The sequence below is a fragment of the Erpetoichthys calabaricus genome, chromosome 15 (assembly GCF_900747795.2).
Source record: "Erpetoichthys calabaricus chromosome 15, fErpCal1.3, whole genome shotgun sequence".
Lineage (NCBI taxonomy): Eukaryota > Metazoa > Chordata > Cladistia > Polypteriformes > Polypteridae > Erpetoichthys > Erpetoichthys calabaricus.
In genome coordinates, this window is record NC_041408.2 from 69,537,767 (window position 1) to 69,558,071 (window position 20,305).

Sequence of the window (20,305 nt, forward strand, 5' to 3'; positions counted from 1 at the left end):
CCTGCTGGACACAACTCTTAACATCAACTATTTCTGATAAGGCTCCTCGGACCTTAACCTTTTGCTTCCAATATTGTACCCACCTACAGACCATGCCCTGAACTGCCATGTCTTTTAGTGTGATGCCCAACCTCTCAAGTGGGTCCTTATCAAACGCCTTCTAAAATTAAGATAAATAATCTCTCTTTGCTCATATTATTTTGTTGCTTACTCATAGAATTCCAGCATATTAGTGAAGCGCTAATTATTTTCTAACACTCCTTTTCTTGCCATGTGATGCACAATCCTTTCCTTGATAATTCCTTCCATGAATTCACCCATTGTGTATGTTAACTCTTTTAAATTCTATTAAAATACAAAAATTAACTATTTTAAAATAGTTATTATAAAACACCAATATAGCAATGAAAAACAATAAATAAAATAAAATTAAAAAACTGAAATATTTTATTTGGCCCATATTCCTTGTGTGGTGTTATGCCCTGCTTTCCTTACATGTCCGAGGTTCCGGGTTACTTTCCCAGCTTGATCATCACTATTGTTGGGCGTTTCTATGTTCTACTATGGGGCTTCTCTCTGGATTCTCAAGTTTCCTTGTACATCCCAGGTATATAAAGATTATATGGTGATCCTAAATAGACAAACTGCTTTCCCGTGTAGAGATGTTTCGTGTCAGGATATACTCCAGAAACTCTACATTATAATGGAAATAGAATAGACTGTGAAAATGAACAGATTAATTTGTATCTTGCATTTTCTCAGCACATTTATGAACCTCTACACAGCAGAAGAGACTGGTAGACTTAACCTTTTTATATTTTATATATGAAAAGACCTCTAAAAAGAAGTTCACCAGCAGTGTGACCCAAAATACCACATTGATTTTCTTTATAGTCTACCACAAAGTGATGCAGACTTGTGGGATTTGAGGCAGTCCGTGTTTGTGATAAATTTTTTATGATAAAGATACACATACCGTATAGTGATTTTCTTGAGAGACCATGAAATGTATATGAGCATGTTATATAATCAATAAAAACACCATAATGAATGCAACATAGTGCAAATACTGTGATGCAAAATGGGTTATCAGTTCATAGATTTTAAAGGCTGGTTTTCCCTTCCACATCCCAATGACTTATATATTAGGCTAGCTGGTGATTCCAAACTGGTCATGTGTGAGTGTGCATGAGTAGGCCCTGTCATGGGTTGCACCCTCTATTCCTCTGATTGCTGCCTTGTTCTGGGATAGCTTCACCTCCCTGCATCCATGAACTGAATTAGTCAGATTTGAAAATGTTATGCTATGGTACATATAGTTATTGCTATTCATTGGCCAATATGGTTTAGGATCTTATTTACAGATAGCAGTTATATCTTCACTATGTTCTTGATTTATATATCAAGTCAATGTGACAATACAACTGATGCTGGTATTGTTGGGCTTCAGTTCCTTTTCAGGATAATGAAGTTGTCAACTGACTATAGTTCAATGATAAAGTTAATGGACTCCTGCTGTTGGGTTCCATTTGTGTTAATCTGTTTTAAACTACTTGGTGTTCCTGTCTGTTTATACAAATCTGTGTCTTTATGTGTACTTGTTATGTTTTAAGTACTTCATAAAGTTTGTATTTGCATACTACCTGAGTAGTTGTGAGTGGTTGCGAGGACAAGACAAAACCTTTTATTCTGCTGGAATCCATGCACTTCCAGGCAGGTGGCGCAAGTGCATTGAGAAGGGTGGAGACGACACTGAGAAATGACTTTATCAGTTTTGTTAAGGTTCATTCCATTTTCTGATAAATCCCATTTTCTAACTTTACTTGACTCCCCCTTATATAATGCACTAGTGAGAGCACATCAGGGGTCTTATGTGCAGTTTAGGTGACCACTATTAACAACACTTGAAGTTGTGCAGAGGAGAGCAACCAAGCACATCCCTGGACTTGTCATATTCTGACAGACTCAGAGAATTAAACCTGTTCAGTTTCAAGCAGGGAACGCTGATTCAGGTCTTCAAAATCCTCAAAGGCATCAATACAGCAGATCCATCAGAATTCTCTTAGTGTAATGGTGAATTGCGCACATGAGAACACCAGTGGAAATTAAAGGTAGTGCATTTAGGACTGCAGCCAGGAAGCATCTCATTATGTAAAAAGTTGTGGGAATCTGAAATAAACTACCGAGACATGTACTTGAAGCAGAAACCTTGATATTCTTTAAGAAGTACCTGGAGGAGACATTGGAACAGCTTAGCTATTAGCTAAACAAATAAGCTTGATGGACTGAATGGTCTCGTTAATCAAATTTCATATGTTCTAGGTTTCAGGTCCCCAGTAATTTGTATTAGGAAATGCATAACCACCTTCTTATATCAAAAAGATGAGAAGATCAGAAAACAAAAAAAATGTATATACTTTGTGACTCTAACTTTCCTGGCACTAAAAAAAACTTGAGACAAATGAAACATAAGAAGTTACATTTGATTAGAAATTATATAATCTTGTTCACATTATGTATTTTCCTTAAGTATCTCGTGCAAACCTTGAATAATTTTTATGAGGCATCCTTCCATGAGAGCATTTTTGAGCCCATCTTTGGACAGTGCTGTATGAGGGAGACTGTTCATGGTCCTGCTATATGTTGACTAGCTGAGAATACATCTTCAAAAGCATATTTTACTTTAATGTTAGACATTTAACATCTGTGTAGATTTGGTTCTGAAACAAGAAGCATACACTGTAAGGGACAATGCTCTAAACTTGTAATTCAGATAATTTAGTACACATAATATAATATTTGACTGGTTACAAAATAAGTACAGTAAAATGACCCCCTTCACATTCACACAGCAAATACCCAGGCTGCATGTAGTAAACAGACCAGTCAGTCCAACAGCTTGTTCATGGAGACCAAAAATAATTATTCTTCCCACAGCTACCCACATCTTAAATGCTCTTGGCCTGCCATTTGAAGTCTTACTTCTCTACCACCTTTAAGATGACAGGATCACAGGGGGTGAAATCTTTCATTAAATAAGGAGGAACACAAAGGGCATCCTGCCTGGCCACCTGTTGGCCTGTCCTTCAATATAAAAAAAGCCCTCATCAATGAAGGCTATAACACAGCAGGATTCTGGGAAGACTTTTTTTAGCTCAGTAAAGGTTGTAGGCATCAAGGAATGAGTGCTGCAGTTTTCCCCCCATTGTTGGCACACATTTTAACTATACAATATTGCAAGAGCAAACAATTGGCAAAAAATGAAATATTTCTGATCTTGTAGGAACTAAAATATATTTATTGTCTTACATGTCCATTCAATAATGGACTTACTATGCATATACTACAGTGTATATGTACAGGTATATGGTAGTATATAATATCCATATATTATAATTTACTATTGATGACGTTTTCTGATTATTTATGGAAGGTTTTGACCACATTTGTGCTTTTCATTCGCATCTCCTCTGTTGTAGTTGAAGTGCAGATGTTTTCATCAGATGCTCATTTCTTTCTTAATTCAATCAATAAAGTTGATAAATGAGCATCTGTCTGTCTACACAATATTGCCAATCGTATGTGGACAGCACTCCAAATTATCGAGTTGATTTGTTTCAGCTGCCCTCATTGTTAACATGTGCATAAAATCAAGCTCACAACAATACAGTCTTTATTGACAAGTGTTGTCAGTACAGTGGGTCATACTGAAGAGCTCAGAGACTTTAAACGCAGCACTGTCATAAGATGTCACCTTTGCCACAAGTCAACATGTGAAATTTTTGCCCTGCTTAATCTTCCCTGGACATCTGTAAGTGCTGTTAATTGAGAGGTGGAAGCATCGAGGAGCAACAAGAGCTCAGTCACGAAAACCCACAGAACGGGGCTGCAGAATGCTGAAGATCGTAGACTGTGAAAATTGTCTGTCCTGTGTTGATTCACTTACAACTGCCCCTGGAAGCAACATCAGCACAAGAACTGTGTGTCAGGAGCTTAATGAAGTGGGTTTCCTTGGCCAAGCAGCTGCACACAAGTCCAGGATCACTATGGAGAATGCCAAGCCTCAGCTAAACAGATGTAAAGCATGTCACCTTTGGACTCGGGAGCAGTGGAAACGTGTTCTCAGGAGTGATGAATTACACTTCATTATCTGGCTGCCTGATGGATGAATCTGGATTTGGCAGATGCCAGGACAAATGTTATCTTGTGGACTGCATAGTGCCCACTGTAAAGTTTGGAGGAGGAGTCATAATGATCTGGGGCTGATTTTCAGGGCTCCCTCCTTGGTTCCAGTGAAGGGTACTGTTAATGCTATATCATACAAAGACAACGTAGACAATTGTGCAGTCCCAATTTTGTTGCAACTGTTTGGGGAAGGCTTCTTTCTGTTCTAGCATAACTGTGGGTTTGGGCACAAAATCCAAGTCCATAAAGACATGGAGAAACTTGAATGACCCGAAAAAAGCCCAGACCTCAAGCTTATTGAACAACTTTGGGATGAACTGGAACACTGATAATGAGCCAGATTTGTGATAAAGTGTATTTAGGGGTCTGTAGTAGTGTTAACTCAAAACAGTGTGCTAAGGCTAAGGGGGTGTAAGCACAAATAGTACCCTGGCCAAGTGATTCCAGGGTGGTGACATGGAAACCGGCTGATCTGGGAGAACTGAATTGCTTCTGATTCACTGTGGAGAGCAGGAACAATTGTGGGGATCCTAGGGATCCCACTCGTGGTGAAATTGGTGTAGGGAAGACAGAGTTGAGGTCAGTGCATCTTGGTAGATGCCAACGGATGGTGACCAGGACAGGAGTTGAGAAGGTGCTCTGAGGGATCCAGAAGACATCATGTCATTGGGAAGACAGAGTCATGCTCAGTACATTCAGGCTGATGGTGATTTATGGTAGTCAGGACAGGATTTCGATGACTGCTTTCGCCAGGTCTGAGCCCTGCTAAGCAGATCTAGAAGTAGGGTGATTAGGGCGAGACGAGAGTGGGAAAGAGGACTGGCCAAGGAGTTTTAATGACAAGTCTGACCCTGGTTTTATCCTTGGATTTATGGATTATTTATGTGTTGCTTTTTAACTTCCACACAGAATACTGTTTTATTGAGATTATTCATGGATTTACTTTTTGACTTACTTAAGATGAATTTGAAATGCACTTTTATTTTGTGACACTTTCATGTTTGAGAATGAAAGCACAAAGCACTTTTCCATCATCTCTTGTTGTGTGTTTGCATCCTCATTGCCGAGTGCATCCTCAGTCATGACTATCAATGTCCTGACTTCACAAATGGCAGAATTTGGCAGAATGGGCACAAATTCCCAAATACATATTGCAAGTTCTTGTTAAAAGCCTTCATAGAAAAGTGAAGTCTGTTACAGCCATAAAGAGAGGGACAACTCCATATTAATGCCCATGGTTTTGGAAAGGGATGCCCAACAAGCTTATACAGTCCAAGTATCAGGTGTACACAAACGTTTAACTATATAGTGTGTCTATCTATCTAGCTATCTATCAAATATAGTTCTTTTCATATCTAGTTTTACAAGGCTCTTTCCTATATAATGCAGTGTCTTTCCTATTTACCGATTTTTCAAATAATACCACAGCAGTATGCACAATAACAAGGCATCTTATAAGGACAAGTATCAAATGAAAATACTGAACATCAAAAACAAATTCAGAAGATATATAGGAGCATGTCATAATCAAACATATAAAAGATCCTGAGTTGTAAATCTGATGGATTTTAAATAGCAAGTATCTAAAGGAACTACTCAAACCTAGCATGGCTACTGACAAAAGAGACAGATATACCAGATGGGCATTAAGTATGGATATGAAAGGCAAGACAGATGAAGTCTCACAAATAGACATAGGATTTGAGTTTCAGAGAGTAAGAACCACAAAGCTGAATGAATGTTTGATGATAACTGTGGGATGGTAAGAAGGACAGAATCTAGAATATCTTATTGTTCCCTTTTCAAATCAACTTGCAGAACGCATAGCAATTTAAAGCACATTAACCCTAATATAAGATATCATGAGGCAGAAGTCCATGGACTAATTTTAATTTTACAATTTTCAGTTTTATGCATATTCAAAACATTAATGACTAAATGTATGTGTGGCATGTCAGTTTCTGCTCTTTTAGCTGGTGTCATGGGCACCACATTCCTGGATCTGGCGAGGTAAGCAGTTCCAACTCAGGAAGAGAGGGAGTGTTGACGCTAACATTACCTTCTCCTTCCTCCTCAGCAGCCAAGAAAAAAATGGCAAAAGAGGATATCTAACCTCGCCCTGATTCCAAGAGGAGGCTCCGCCCCTTTCTGTCCCAGCATTATAAAGTCAGTCTGCTCCTGGAAGGTGGCATGAAACACCTGAGAAGGACAGAGCTTGCAATCATTTGTTGTTTTGCTGATTATAGTTGTTACTTTTGTTTGATCCATTTGCCAGTTGTCCTTTTTGTTTGCAATATTAAAAGGGGTTACTAGAGTGGCACTCGAAACTTTGTGGACTGTCTCTGTCAGTCTGCTTTCATGGCCATAAATACAGTAGTATGTTGTTAGTCTTCATGAACGGACTTTTTTCAACACACACACACAAAAAAATCAAAAACTCCAAATCTCTTCAAACAATCGATATACTTCTTATTAAATGCCGTAGGTCATTTGAAACCACTAAAAAGTTGAAGCTGTAGTGAAAACTTTGGATATACTTCATGTTAATGGGCACACTAAGACTATTTGAGGTGTTCACAAAATTCTGCTAAGGTTTTATAAGAATTCAGTGAACAAATGGAAGAAATTACACTCACACTTTAATAAGATTCATAAATGAGGACAGTTTTCTCACACTTTTAGATTCATTCAACTCTGCAGAGAAGAAAGTGAAAACAAACATGAACACCAACTGCTATATATAAATAAGTAGTTTAATGTCATAACACTTTCAATTGCATGGGATTTGATTGGTGAAACTGATTTTAAATATTAGTACAAACACACATAATGAGGATAGCAGTAAGCATCACTCCCACAATGACCCAAACGAAAATTTTAGACCGATTTTGACAAGAACAAACCATTCAACCCAACAAGTCTACTAATCCTATCCACCTATTTCTCCAAGATATCAACAAGTTGAGATCTGGTGAACCTCAGGTTCCTATTATCCACTACAGTACTTGATAACTTATTCCATTAGAGGGCTTCGCCCCCTGCTTGCTTTGCTTGCCAAACCCCATTTTTGTTTTTCTGGATACACACTTTTAAGATTTTTTTTTTTCTTTGAATTGTTGCTATTTCATTAGTTTCACTTTTATTTCTGAACTTCTGTAAAAACAATATTTTTAATCTTTCGAGTCCCAGTGTGCCGAATCTTTTTAATGAGGTCCGTGAGACGTGTGTTTAATGACTTTGTACCATAATTCAGGATAGGTTTCTCTGTTTGGAATTTCAGCACAGACAAAACGATCGACATCATCAGCGGTTAATAATTTTTTTTGCAAAGTAACCAATAAATGCATGTGAGGTAAACTCCGTTTTTGAAATTCTCTTGACTTAAACTTCAAAGCCTTACAATATTTACATACTTCTGACATATCACCTATGTCCATATATTCGATCTCTATTTGCCTTTTCGTTATTTCTCAGAGTAATTATTTATTTATTTGCGCTAATGCGATGTTTACTTTCTTTTTTGACACTGTCGTTTTTTTTCTGCTTTCATATTCTGTATCTTGCTCTGCATGTGTTTCATGCCTATGTTTTTTTTTGAGGCTTTTGAATCCGAGTTTTCATTATCGCTAACCTGCTCTGCATGTGTTTGGCCCCTTTTTTTAACCTCTTTATGATGTTTTACTTTGTTTTCTACTCTTTTATTTATTTCTTTTGTTTCAATGACACCTGGTCCATGGTGATTATTTTCCCTTTTCGAGTAATTATTTCCGTTTGTTTGCGCTACTGCAATCTTTACTTTCTTTTTTTTTACACTTTCTAATTTTCCTACTTTCATATTCTTTAACTTTCTCCACATGTGCATCGCACCAAACTTTTTTTTTTTGAGCCTTTCGATTTTCCATTCCATTCATACTCTCTAACCTGCTCTGCACGTGTATAGCGCCATCATCGGGATTGGAAGTTCTTTTTTTCCAATTCCACTTGTTCCGGGCTGATAATTACTTTCCTTATTTTCTGAATTTGCACCTAGATTATTCTTTTTCTTTTTTGTCTCTCCAATGCTTTTGAGTCTCTTTTCTCTGTGCTGCTTTCTTCTTCGCTTAGTCGTCTACATTTCATCTATAACATATTGTCCTTATATGCTTTATATGCACTCAGAGCCCTGGATCTGCGTGTGCTCAAAGCCAAAACACGACTGAGAGTTTTGATGACTGTGGTCTTATTTGGTTGTAATTAGGGCATGTCTTGCAAGAATCTCATGTTCTACGTCCCAGCGAGACAGTCCTAGGTCAATCTCTTGGCACAAAGTCTCATGTTTAAGGTCCCCGTGAGACGCTCCGTGGCCAATCTCTTTAGTCTCGCAGGTCTTTTAAGTGTCTTCCATGATCGTAATGTGAAGATCACGTCTCGTCGCCCTACTGTTTCTCTGCAGGACTTTTTTTTATAATAGAGAGATATGTCTATGTTTCTTTTTTTCTGTGAAGAAAAATGTTCTCACATTTGTGCAAAATTTGCCCTTAACAAGTTTTCAACTAGGTCTCTGTATTCTTTTTGAAACACACTTGGACATTCATTAGGTTGTAAGGTGAAGATGTTAAGTTCACACATCTCACAGCTTGTGAAGTTTATTTTATAAAATCTGAAAAATCTGGTCTTGATGGATCTAAGCCATTCTAAAGATAAAAAGAAAGTAAGCAGAGGGGTTAATGTGGTATGACAGGTCAGGTAAGATCTTATTGAATTTCTGTGACAGTCTGGAAGAGCAGAATGAATCCACAATCGTGAGGTGACAATGAGATTAGAAGTTGTGCATACTGTATCCCACTCTCTTTAGGTGCTTCTTGTCCCTGGCTGTCAGACTCTGCTACCAAACTGTGGTGGGAAAGGTTAAAACACTTTCAGTAATGGATTGTAAGAAAATAGCTGAGACCTGTAACACTCCAAACTTCTTTAAATGTCTCAGAAGGAACAGCCTCAAAGCTACTTCTCACCATAGAATGCTGGAAGCGGTGGAGTCAAGGAACAGGAAATTCATCTCTATCTCCAACACCAGGCCACTGATATATAACAGCGGGTGCATTTGTGCTTCACTTAATGTCCACCAGCTATTTTTTTTTTTGGTTTCTGAACATTTAATTGCAGATTATGGATTGAACTTTTTGACATGTGCTGTTACCTCATTTCCCTGCTTGCAAACTTATCATAATTTGTGATAAGAACCACAAAAGCAATGTCAACAGCAAACAGGCTCATAGAATGTGAAATATATAAACTGTACATCATTACCTAGCTCACAACTGCTTGAACAAGGTTAAACTATGGAAACAAGTGATGAATTACCCTAACCCTAATTTCTATTTAATGCCACAAGAATTAAAAGACACTAAGGCTGATCTTGTGCCAGGCATGCTTGGACCAGAGAACTTCACAACAATTAGAGTTTGGTTGTGAAGCGCCCATTCGTCTGCAGCAATTTGGTGTTGAAGGCACTAAAGTAAAACAACTCACCAAAGCAACTTTGTTTTCCATTAACTTTGATGGAAATAGTGGTATTACCAAGGACCACATTAAGTAGTCTTAAACTGGCTTGGCTACCCTGAAACAATTTTAAAGAAATGCAAAACCTTAAGAGTGAAAAACAAAAAGTATGTAGATAAGCATTGTTTAGATGCTGAGAGCAAAAAGCTGACTTCACATAAGCAGACTGCAGCAAGTGTGCTTCCTCTAGCATCATTATCTCTTTATTCACTGTTTCACATAATTATTAATCACAGATAATTTTAATTGTCCGAGTTACTGTTTATAAAGCTATTTCACTTACGCAATGCAGCTTTCTGTATTGCTGGAGTCAGCCCTTGGTTCTTAAATTCCAAAAGTAAGCAGAAAGCAGCTTGCCAAAAAGAAAAATTCTCCACTTGTCTTATTAGGCATAGTGACATGTTGTGGGACTGCAGCATAAGCATAGGGATGCTGAACACAAAATACACAAGAAGTACAGGACCTCACTAGTGTACCCCAAAATAGGCCTCACCCCAGAATACCAGACCCCAAATTCAGAAGGCAAACATTCAAACCTGCACAGGCCCAAAATTGGACAAAATACTTTTAATATTTCCAAACACACAAAAATGAAATACACAAGAAAATAATCAAAAAAGTTGCACCTAAATAAGGCACCAAAAAGGCAAACAAATTCACCAGATCTCAATCCGATTGAGCATATGTGGGATTTGCTGGAAAAACAAGTCCCATCAATGAAGGCCCCACCTCACAATCTCCTATTGTCTTGGATTCAAATACCACAGGACATCTTCAGAGGACTTGTGGAGTCCATGCCTTGACAAATCAGAGCTGTTCTGGTGGTACACGGGAGACCTACACAATATTATGCAGGTAGATTTAATGTTGTGGCTGCTTGATGTATATACAGTGTATACTGTATATATGTGTATATACTAAAAGTGGCAGAGAGCTGGCTGAATTGTGGCTATCAAATGAAGATGCCATCAACAAACATTTGGACATGAATCCAGCATAAGTAGGCTTAAAAAGAACCAAATAATAAAAAAGACTTTATGGTCAACTCCGTGCAAATCTCACCTTATTATTCCATCCCCCCACCTTACACCTACCTACCTCCCCCCTTCCTCATTTGCTATATATTGCCTTTGATTACTGAATGTGCAATTATTTTCCACTGATGATGACTCCTGGTAGTGGTTGAAAGTTTACAAATAAAAAAAATCTAGTTTAAGATACGTGACTCATCTTCTACCTTTGTGGATTTCTTGCTACAAATATGCAAACAAACACATCACAGACCTTCACTAAACATACTGTATATATATATATATAAATATATATATATATATATATATATATATATATATATATATATTGTGACAGACGACCGGCTATGGACTCCGGTCGTCACCCCCAGGCCGCTAGGAGGAGCCCTCCGGACAGCATATTTGCGCCCCGAGTTCCAGCAGGGCCTCATGGACTTTGTAGTGTTTTGACACAGCCCTGCTGGATACCTTGGGGGCTGCCAGGAGTCGCTGTAGGGGGGCTAGTAAGCTCTTGTGTGCCCTATAACCCGGGAGTGCATCCCAGTCACGTGACTGGAAGAAGCGATGTGCTCCCGGGATGAAGAAAAGGACTTTGCCCTGACCCGGAAGGAAAACGGACTTGTGGGTTTGGCTTGGAGCCACTTCCGGGTCAGGGACTATAAAAGGACTATGGGTAAGCCCAGACACTGAGCTGAGCTGGGAGGTAGGGTGGCAAGTGTCTGGGCGAGGAGGAGAGAGTATTGTATTGAGAAATAGTTTATTGTGTTTATGAGTGTGGTGGAAGGTGTGCTTTGTGCACGGTACGACAACAAAATAAATAGTTGTTATATTTTCGCCTGGTCTGAAGAGTGGTACCTGAGGGTTCGAGAGGTGGACACGAGCATCTACTGCTACAATATATATACATACTAGATGTGTAGGCCCATGCTGTAAAAAGCCTGGGGTCCTAGAAACTATTGAAATCGTCAGAAAAAAAACAGAAATGTAGAGATGTCAGGTAATTCATTTTGCTCACATTGCTTTTGAAAAGTTAAAGGGACTTTGTCTTTCTTCTGAGGTTTTGTTTTGCTGATGTGCTGGCCTCGCTTGTGTTATTAGCAGCTAAGCGAATTTTCTGTTTTCTCGGAGGAGGAGCCCTTACCCCGACTCCACCTCTCACTTCCACACGTAGACGTTTATATATAAGATATGTGTGTGTATATATATATATATGCACAGTACATACACCCACACAGGGTGGGCAAAAGTAGGTTTACAGTTGTTTGTATGTAAAAAGACATGCAGGTTATGATTGTTACAATAGCTTTATTAACTCAATAGCTTTATTAACTTTATTAACTCAAAAGAATGTCACAAAGGCACAGTGCACTTACGTACAATCTTGTATGTGCTCAAATTGCCGGCCTTCATTTTTTACACATTCTTATAGTCTACTTGCTACACTCAAACACACTTTAATAATAAGAAGAAGACAAATAATACAAATAAATAATACAATAATAATAATTATAAAATAAATAATTAAACTGTGTTTCACGTATATATATATATATATATATATATATATATATATATATATATAGTGGAGAACAGCCCGGACACAGACAGGTGGACACCGTAGGTTGAACACCCAACACACGTTTATTATACATTTTATAAGTGACACAGCACACAACCCAATACTTTCCCAAAGTCCAGGTCTCTCAATCACAATGCCTTTCTTCAGGTCCGCCTTCATTCCTCTCCTCCCGAGCTCTTGCCTTCTTCCTTCCAACTCCAGCCATCAAATGGAGGGAGGCAGCCCTTTTTAAACCCACCCAGATGTGCTCCAGGTGCCTCCCAAAGAGCGCCAGCCAGCACTCCCTGGTGTAGCAGAAGCATTCCGGGTGTCCCTGGTCTTCTTTCCCCCAGCACTTCCGGGTATATATATATATATATATATATATATATATATATGTGAAACACAGTTTATTCTTGTATTATTGTTTATTTTATAATATATTTATTTGTATTATTTGTCTTCTTCTTGTTATCTTATTATTAAAGTGTGTTTGAGTACATATATATATATATATATATATGTATATATATATCTGCGGTGGGTTGGCACCCTGCCCAGGATTGGTTCCTGCCTTGTGCCCTGTGTGGGCTGGGATTGGCTCCAGCAGACCCCCGTGACCCTGTGTTCGGATTCAGTGGGTTGGAAAATGGATGGATGGATATATATATATATATCCATCCATCCATTATATATATAAAGAGGTAAGGAAAGCCAAAAAATAAAAAAAACAAAAATCTTTAAAGTCCACATCATTTGGAGCATTTTCCCATTGGTGTTGTATAGTTGTGGCTGGTATAAACAACAATTAAATATTAACAAGTGATTCCTAGATATTTGGAGACATTGAGATTATTCATTTTACAAGTAGAGACACACTGGACCCACACTGCATTACCAATACGTTTGTTAACATATAATTTTCATTAGAAGTCATCAATTTTTTGTGAGATTATCATCTGATACAGAAATGGCAAACTGCCTGTTGCTTTATGCTCAGCACCCATTCAAGCATATTGTGCATACAAGCCGTGTTTTCAAATGCCCAAACACAACGCATCTGAATGTAAAGGTCATGTACTGTAGTTCACAGAAATGTACCACTAAAATGTACAAAAAGCTATCAGCTGTGATTTAAAGCTGATCTTCAGGACTCAAGGATGTGAGACACCACGGGGCCATCACTTGCTGAGTACATACAGAGGTGACTATCCTGGACTGATCGCCGTGGACTCATCGTAATTTCAAAGCTCCCCACACTTGCTTATAAAGCACACAACAAAGTACCAGTACAAAAGTTATCCATATTATACGTACACAAACTTTCAAAATTATAAAAAAATACATAAAGGCCTATCTGATTATTTGATCTGACAAGAAGTTTACCTATGGTGTATTTTCTGTTTTTCAAACTCTTGTAGGTGTACCTGTCATTCACATATTTTAAAGGCACACACTATAATATAAATTTCAAAATTTCAGAAAATCATAACATTGATCTGATCGAAAAAAAAAAAATTGAATTTTAAAAAAAATTCACCTACCAAACTCTTCAGTGTGAAGTCTTAATAAATCACCCTGCTGATGAGTGGAGCCAAATCACTTTGCTCTTCACTGAGCCATTTACAAGTTTAGACTGTGGCATCATGGCTAAAAGGAAAAGCACAAAAAAAATGTCAGTTATGAAATATAAATAATAAATAAAGCACTGCATTAAATCTGCTATGTCTGAAATATTATACAAAGATAGATGCGTAAGCACACAGGTATTATCAAGATACAGTCTCAGTTTAGTCTCATCACTGATTTTAAGAGCTTGTAATACAGTTAAGAGACTATACTATTGGATGTAAAAATGTACAATAATAAACTTGAGAAAATATGCAGGGGCTAAATTGAGCTTTGGTTTTTAAAGGAATTACTTGGTCTCCTAGTAAAAGTTATAAAATGGGTAAGATAAACATAGATTCAACTTTAGCATAAAAAAATTGACAAGATTTAGCAAAAACAGTCACTTGTCAAACAGCACTGAGTATGTACATGTCTGCAAGCTGACAATCATAATAGACGGAGTCTGGCAAATCATTGGCGATGCAGTTTAGATTGAAATTGAACTGCAATGTGATTTTCATGTTTATGTCATTGCCAGTTCACCAGACACACCACAGCATTGTGTCATCCTGATTCAACCCTGCTACCGCGTATCTGACAAAAAGCCATGTTGGTCAAGAGTAGAGAAGCTTATTCCTACCACTTAAAAAAATCATTGTGTTATTTTGCAAAAGAATTTCACTACTTCTCAAAAGTTTTGCTTCATTTTACAATAATTATTGCATTATGTGGGGCGGCACGGTGGCGCAGTGGGTAGCGCTGCTCCCGGGTCCTCCCTGCGTGGAGTTTGCATGTTCTCCCCGTGTCTGCGTGGGTTTCCTCCGGTTGCTCCGGTTTCCTCCCACAGTCCAAAGACATACAGATTAGGTGCATTTGCAATTCTAAATTGTCCCTAGTGTGTGCTTGGTGTGTGTGTATGTGCGCCCTGTAGTGGGTTGGTGCCCTGCCCAGGGTTTGTTTTCTGCCTTGTGCACTGTGTTGGCTGGGATTGGCTCCAGCAGACCCTCGTGACCCTGTAGTTAGGATATAGTGGGTTGGATAATGGATGGATATCGCATTATGTCATATTAGTATTGCGTTATTTTGCAAATATATTGACTGCTGCTGCCAGTAACTTTGTCTGTGAGTCTTTTGGCTGTGTGTTGACAGCTACTGAGTGAGAGATGAGCCCACACGTAGCATGCAATCAAGTGACAAGAACTGAAAAAGTGTTCAAGTTTTGAAATTAGTTAAAATCAGGTTAACGTTTAGTAATTTTAGTACAGATGTTTTATCATATAGGCAGAGTTGTAGCACAGAGTTAGTATACCTGCCTCACAGTGCCAGTGTCTGCATAGGGTTTGCATGTTCTCCCTGTGTATTTGTGGATTTATTGGTATCAGTGAGTGTACTTAACTACAGATGTTCCCTGATACTGAATGCTGAAAATGTACCAAAAATACTTCTAAGTTACCCATAAACGCTTGGACTGTCATGTGCTGTGAAGTAAATAGCATCCATCCCTTTTTACCCATCCCCTCCTGAGCACCTGGCGATTCGATGTATGAACACTAGCTGCCACACCACCAGACCACACTGTTTCAAAACTGCAAATAAGTGGATTAAAAGTCGCTGATACTTTGGTAATCTATTACTCATTTACTCTTACTTAACAAGAACTTAACAAAAGCTTCTTTCAGTTTTCATAACACTCACAAAGCCTCAGTCGATTGGTTATTTGCCTCTGTGCAGTGTAGCATATTGATATGACAGTAAAATTACTTGTTTATATGAAGGAATCACAGGTCTTGCACTAAATATGTCATAACAAGAGTTTTGTTAGCAGGTCACATTGCAGAGATGAAGAAACTCTTCAATAATGCTTTATAGGTGTTATGAAGACCCGAAGAAGTGTTTGGTAAGGTCTTGGTACATATTAATAAATGAGTAATAGATGCATTTTTGCAGTACCTACTGTAGAGTAACGTGTTACCAATACTCTATTGATACTTTCTTTAACTGGATTGCACACCGCACGCTCTTTTCTGATTGGCTGTGTGACAAAGCCCTACAATGGAGCGGCACCATCCACCACGGTTGATCTTTGCCTTATACCAGTACTGTCTCCCTGTGACCCTAAACTGGGATAATTAATGTTACCTCACAGCATATAAGGGATTAAATGTATATTTAACACTTTTGTTTAGTTCTTGCATCTTGATTGCATGCTATGCACGTGCTACACCTCTCCCACAATAGCTGTCACTAGATGACTGAAGCACAGGCATGCATGATGAGACCAACCACACTAGAAATATCTTTGTGAAATCACACAATATGTTTGTTATAAAGCACAATACATTTGTGAAACAGCACAGTAATTAAATAAACGGTGCTATTTTGAACTATTTCGTGGTTGTGAGAATACGTTTTCATAAAAGAGTGTGTCAGTAGAAATGAGATGTTCCATTCGTCTTGACTTGATTATATTTTTGTTTGGTAAGGTAAATAGGGATTCATGATGAGCGATGTTGGGCTGAATGGACTCTTCTCATCCAAATTGCTCTTATGGTAGGAAAAAGCTGGGGACTCCCTGATTTTAAATATCTTCACATTCAAACATTGAACAAAAAAAAAAAAAACAACACTGACATTCAGACTCTTTGCTCCTTGATGTATTTGGGTTGACAAATCTATTTTCAGATTATTGCCCATGCAGTACTATCTGCATATTACAGTCTGTAGTCATATGCTACCAACCACTGTGCCCACAGCGCCAACCCCTTTTGGGAGTGTAGGCAGAAGGCTTGACAGTAGTTCAGGAAGCACAAGTGTCAGAAAACATAGTAAAATGGGGTCTTCAAATGTATCATACTGTTACAGCTAAAGTCGAAACTACACTTGAGTAAACCAAGATAGGAAGCCAGATGAGCACTTGAAGAGGAAAACGCATTTATTGCAGTGGCACAGATGTTGTCAAGGACAAAAATTGATGCCAACGTGAAAGAACAAGAGTCAAAAATACTACTCCTTTTACATTATTGGGAACAAAATCAAAACTCTGAGCATCTAGCTTTCCAGGAAAAAAATATAATAAAAGTGAAGCTCAAAAGACAAGTAGACAGACTGAATTAAAGAGTACAGTGATTGCCTGTCAGGACCCTCCACAAACTTCTGTATACTCCTATGTGTCAACTGAATGCCTGACAATTAAAGAGGAACGTCACCCTTTTGATCTATGGGGTTATTTTAATATCAGTGTTTCTGCCAATACCTCAAACTGGTTTCATATGCTTTGCTTACATGAAAAAGTATAAGCAGGCAACTTTCTCCAAAGACACTTATTCAACATCAAAGCCCATCTGCTAATTTATTAAAAGTACATCTGTTACAAAAGATTAAAACTACTGCACATTTACATATATTAGGTTATGTATTTATTCACAGCAGCTGGAATTGTTGTTTTAATAGAACACAACTATTAGACAATCATAAATTGTGTGTGTATATATATATATATATATATATATATATATATATATACATACTGTGACGGATGGCCGGGGCCCATGCCTGGCCGGGACGCCCCTTCACTACATCTGCCAGGGGGACAAGGGTGGGAAGCCCAGTATCTCTCCCTGGATGCTAGACGGCAGCCTCCCTGGGTTGCAGCGGTGCCTCGGACTCCCCCAGGGCTTCATGGTGGTTGGAGTTCTATGCAGCTCTGTGGGGTTCCGCAGGCGCCGCCAGGGGGTGCTGCAACAGCAGCTGCTGGCCCCTTTTGGGCACTGGTTTTGCCTTACCCAGAAGTGCAGTCGGATGTCGGCAATCAACCACCTGGAGCACTTCTGGGTACCCAATAAAAGGGAGCCAACGACCACCACTCAGAGGCCAGAGTTGGGAGATGGAGGACAAAGCTTGCTGAGGAGGAGGAATGGTGGTGAGAAGAAGGTGCTTGGTGACTGTACTGTATTTTAGGACTGTGTTGTGGCTGGAAGGATTGCGGGGAAGACGTGCCATCCACCTAAAGAATAATAAACAGTTTATTTCATTTTACCCGTGCCTCCATGTCAATCTGTGTCAGGTCAGGCACAATATAGCACCTTTCTTAGAATATATATATATATATATATATATATATATATATATATATACTAGGGGGCTTTGCCCCCTGCTCACTTCGCTCGTCAACCCCCCTGCCTACACTACACGCCAGCCACTTCGCGTCTCTGCCACTCACGTATGTGGATTTCACTTTCACCAAACAACAAATCTTTTAATTCTCACAGATACACATTGGGAAGAACACTACTTTTCTCTGATGGCAACCTGAATTAGACGATCTACAAGTCTCTGACTTAAAGTTTAAAGCCAAACAATATCTACATACTTCTGTCATATCACCTATGTCCGTATATTCGATCTCTTTTCGCTTTTACCTTTTCGTCAATATCGCATTAAATTTTGATTCTGTGTTTGGAATTATATTGTGACAACGCAATGTATAACTGCACGTGAGTGAATATCGTTTCTTTCTTTCTACACAAACTGTGTCTGACAATAGCATTCACAAAAATGAGAAATGATTGAACCGTGTGCATGGTTGTAAATGTTTTAGATGTGGGCAGGACTTTTCCAAATCTCTTTGCATAAAGTCTTGTCTCGCAGGGCTTGACATTTTGTCTTGCGGGATTTCACTTTCACCAAACAACAAATCTTTTAATTCTTGCGGATACACCTCTTCATCGGGAAGAAACACTACTTTTCCCTGATGGCAACACGATTTAGACGATCTACAAGTCTCATATTTAAAGTTTAAATCCGAACAATATTTTCAATCTCTTTTTGCTGTTTCGTTATTTCACAGAGTAATAATTTTTGTTTGTTTGTGCTAATGTGATCTTTACTACCATTTTTTTGAGACTCTCGAATTTTCGTACTTCCATTATCTCTAACCTGCTCTGCATGTGTATCGCAGCAACGTTTTTGAATTCTTTACGACGTTGTATTTTGTCATCTACTCTTTGTCTTTTACTTCCAGCCCCGGGCATGGTTAAACCTCTTGGCACAAAGTCCTGTGTTGTGGAACGTGAAAGTGTCTCTCTGAGAAAGTCATGTCTCTGCTCTCTTCCCAAGATTTTTTTATTATAATATTATATATATATATATATATATATGGTTGAAATAGTTTACTGTCAAATAAATGCAAAGAGTACGCGACACGTGTTTCGCCCTCATTCTGGGCTCATCAGGCGTACAAACTCCACTGCACTCCCTCTCGGAAATCGAACCTCGGACGTCAGCGCCAGAGGCGATGCCCCTAACGTTGCGCCACGGCGTGTGGTTCGTTTATTTGACAGCATGTAGATCGGGGTAATTACATTCACGGCATTCGATGTCTGTGTCACAATCTGATTGTATGGGTGGTTACCTACCAGGTAACGCTTATGGTTGGCCAGCAATCTGCTAACATCCGCCACGGTGCCCTCAGTTTGTGAGGAGCAGATTGCTGGCCAACCACAAGCGTTACCTGGTAGGTAACCACCCATACAATCAGATTGTGACACAGACTTCGAATGCCGTGAATATATATATATACAGTGGAACCTCGAGATACGATCACCTCTGTACACGAGAAATTCAAAATACGAGGAAAGTATGAGCGAAAAATTCAGATCTAAATACGAGCATTGGCTCACGTAACGAGCCACGTGCCAGGCTGTGGGTATAGCTTGCGGCTTAGCGAGGGGGCGTGGTAGCTGTAGCGAGCCGCAGGGCGATCTGCGGTGTCTGCGTTTCTCACCTAAGTGCACAGGTGGGAAACTGCCCACATCCATGATTTGTCCTGTGGCTGATGGGCTGGGCAGGGTTGCCACCCGTCCTTTAAAATACGGAATCGTCCAGTATTTGAGAATGAAATTGCGCGTCCCGTTTTGAATCAATACGTATGCGTCCCTTATTTTTTTGTATTAAAAGTGGTAACCCTAGCAGCTGCCATGTCTTCCCCGCATATATAGAGAAGCGCGAGCCGGTTAAGGGGGAGAAGAAGTAAAAGAAAAGAGAGGAGAGGAGAGGAGAGAGAACGGAGGTTGCAGGAGGAGGCAGGAATCCGCAGCAGTAGGAAGTCGGTGCGAGAGAGCGAGCGAGTACAGGCTTGCGTGTAGCTGAACAGGCGAGCCAAACAGCTGAAGCAGGACGGTGTAGAGAAGGTCAGCTGCATTAAGTGTCTCGCCTGTTGCAGAGCCTGCATGGGAGAAGCAGGTGAGACGCTAACAGAGAAGAAGCACCGGGGATTGTCATCTGTTTTTTGAAGACTGCTTCCTGTTGACGTTTTAACCTCGTGTTAAAGGATTGTTATTCTTATGTACTTTAAACCTCCACTTCACAACTGTTTTAAGGATTA

The 20,305-nt window shown here is 39.1% G+C and overlaps 1 protein-coding gene across 1 annotated transcript in view; it reads right to left on the reverse strand.

Moving 5' to 3' along the window:
- Positions 1–13,956, reverse strand: part of LOC114666054 (muscarinic acetylcholine receptor M3-like) — a 318,723-nt gene extending 304,767 nt beyond the window's left edge. The window contains exon 1 of the mRNA XM_028820766.2: positions 13,857–13,956. The gene's annotated coding sequence lies outside the window, so the exon portion shown is untranslated. The remainder of the gene's footprint in view (positions 1–13,856) is intronic.
- Positions 13,957–20,305: the final 6,349 nt, after the last annotated feature.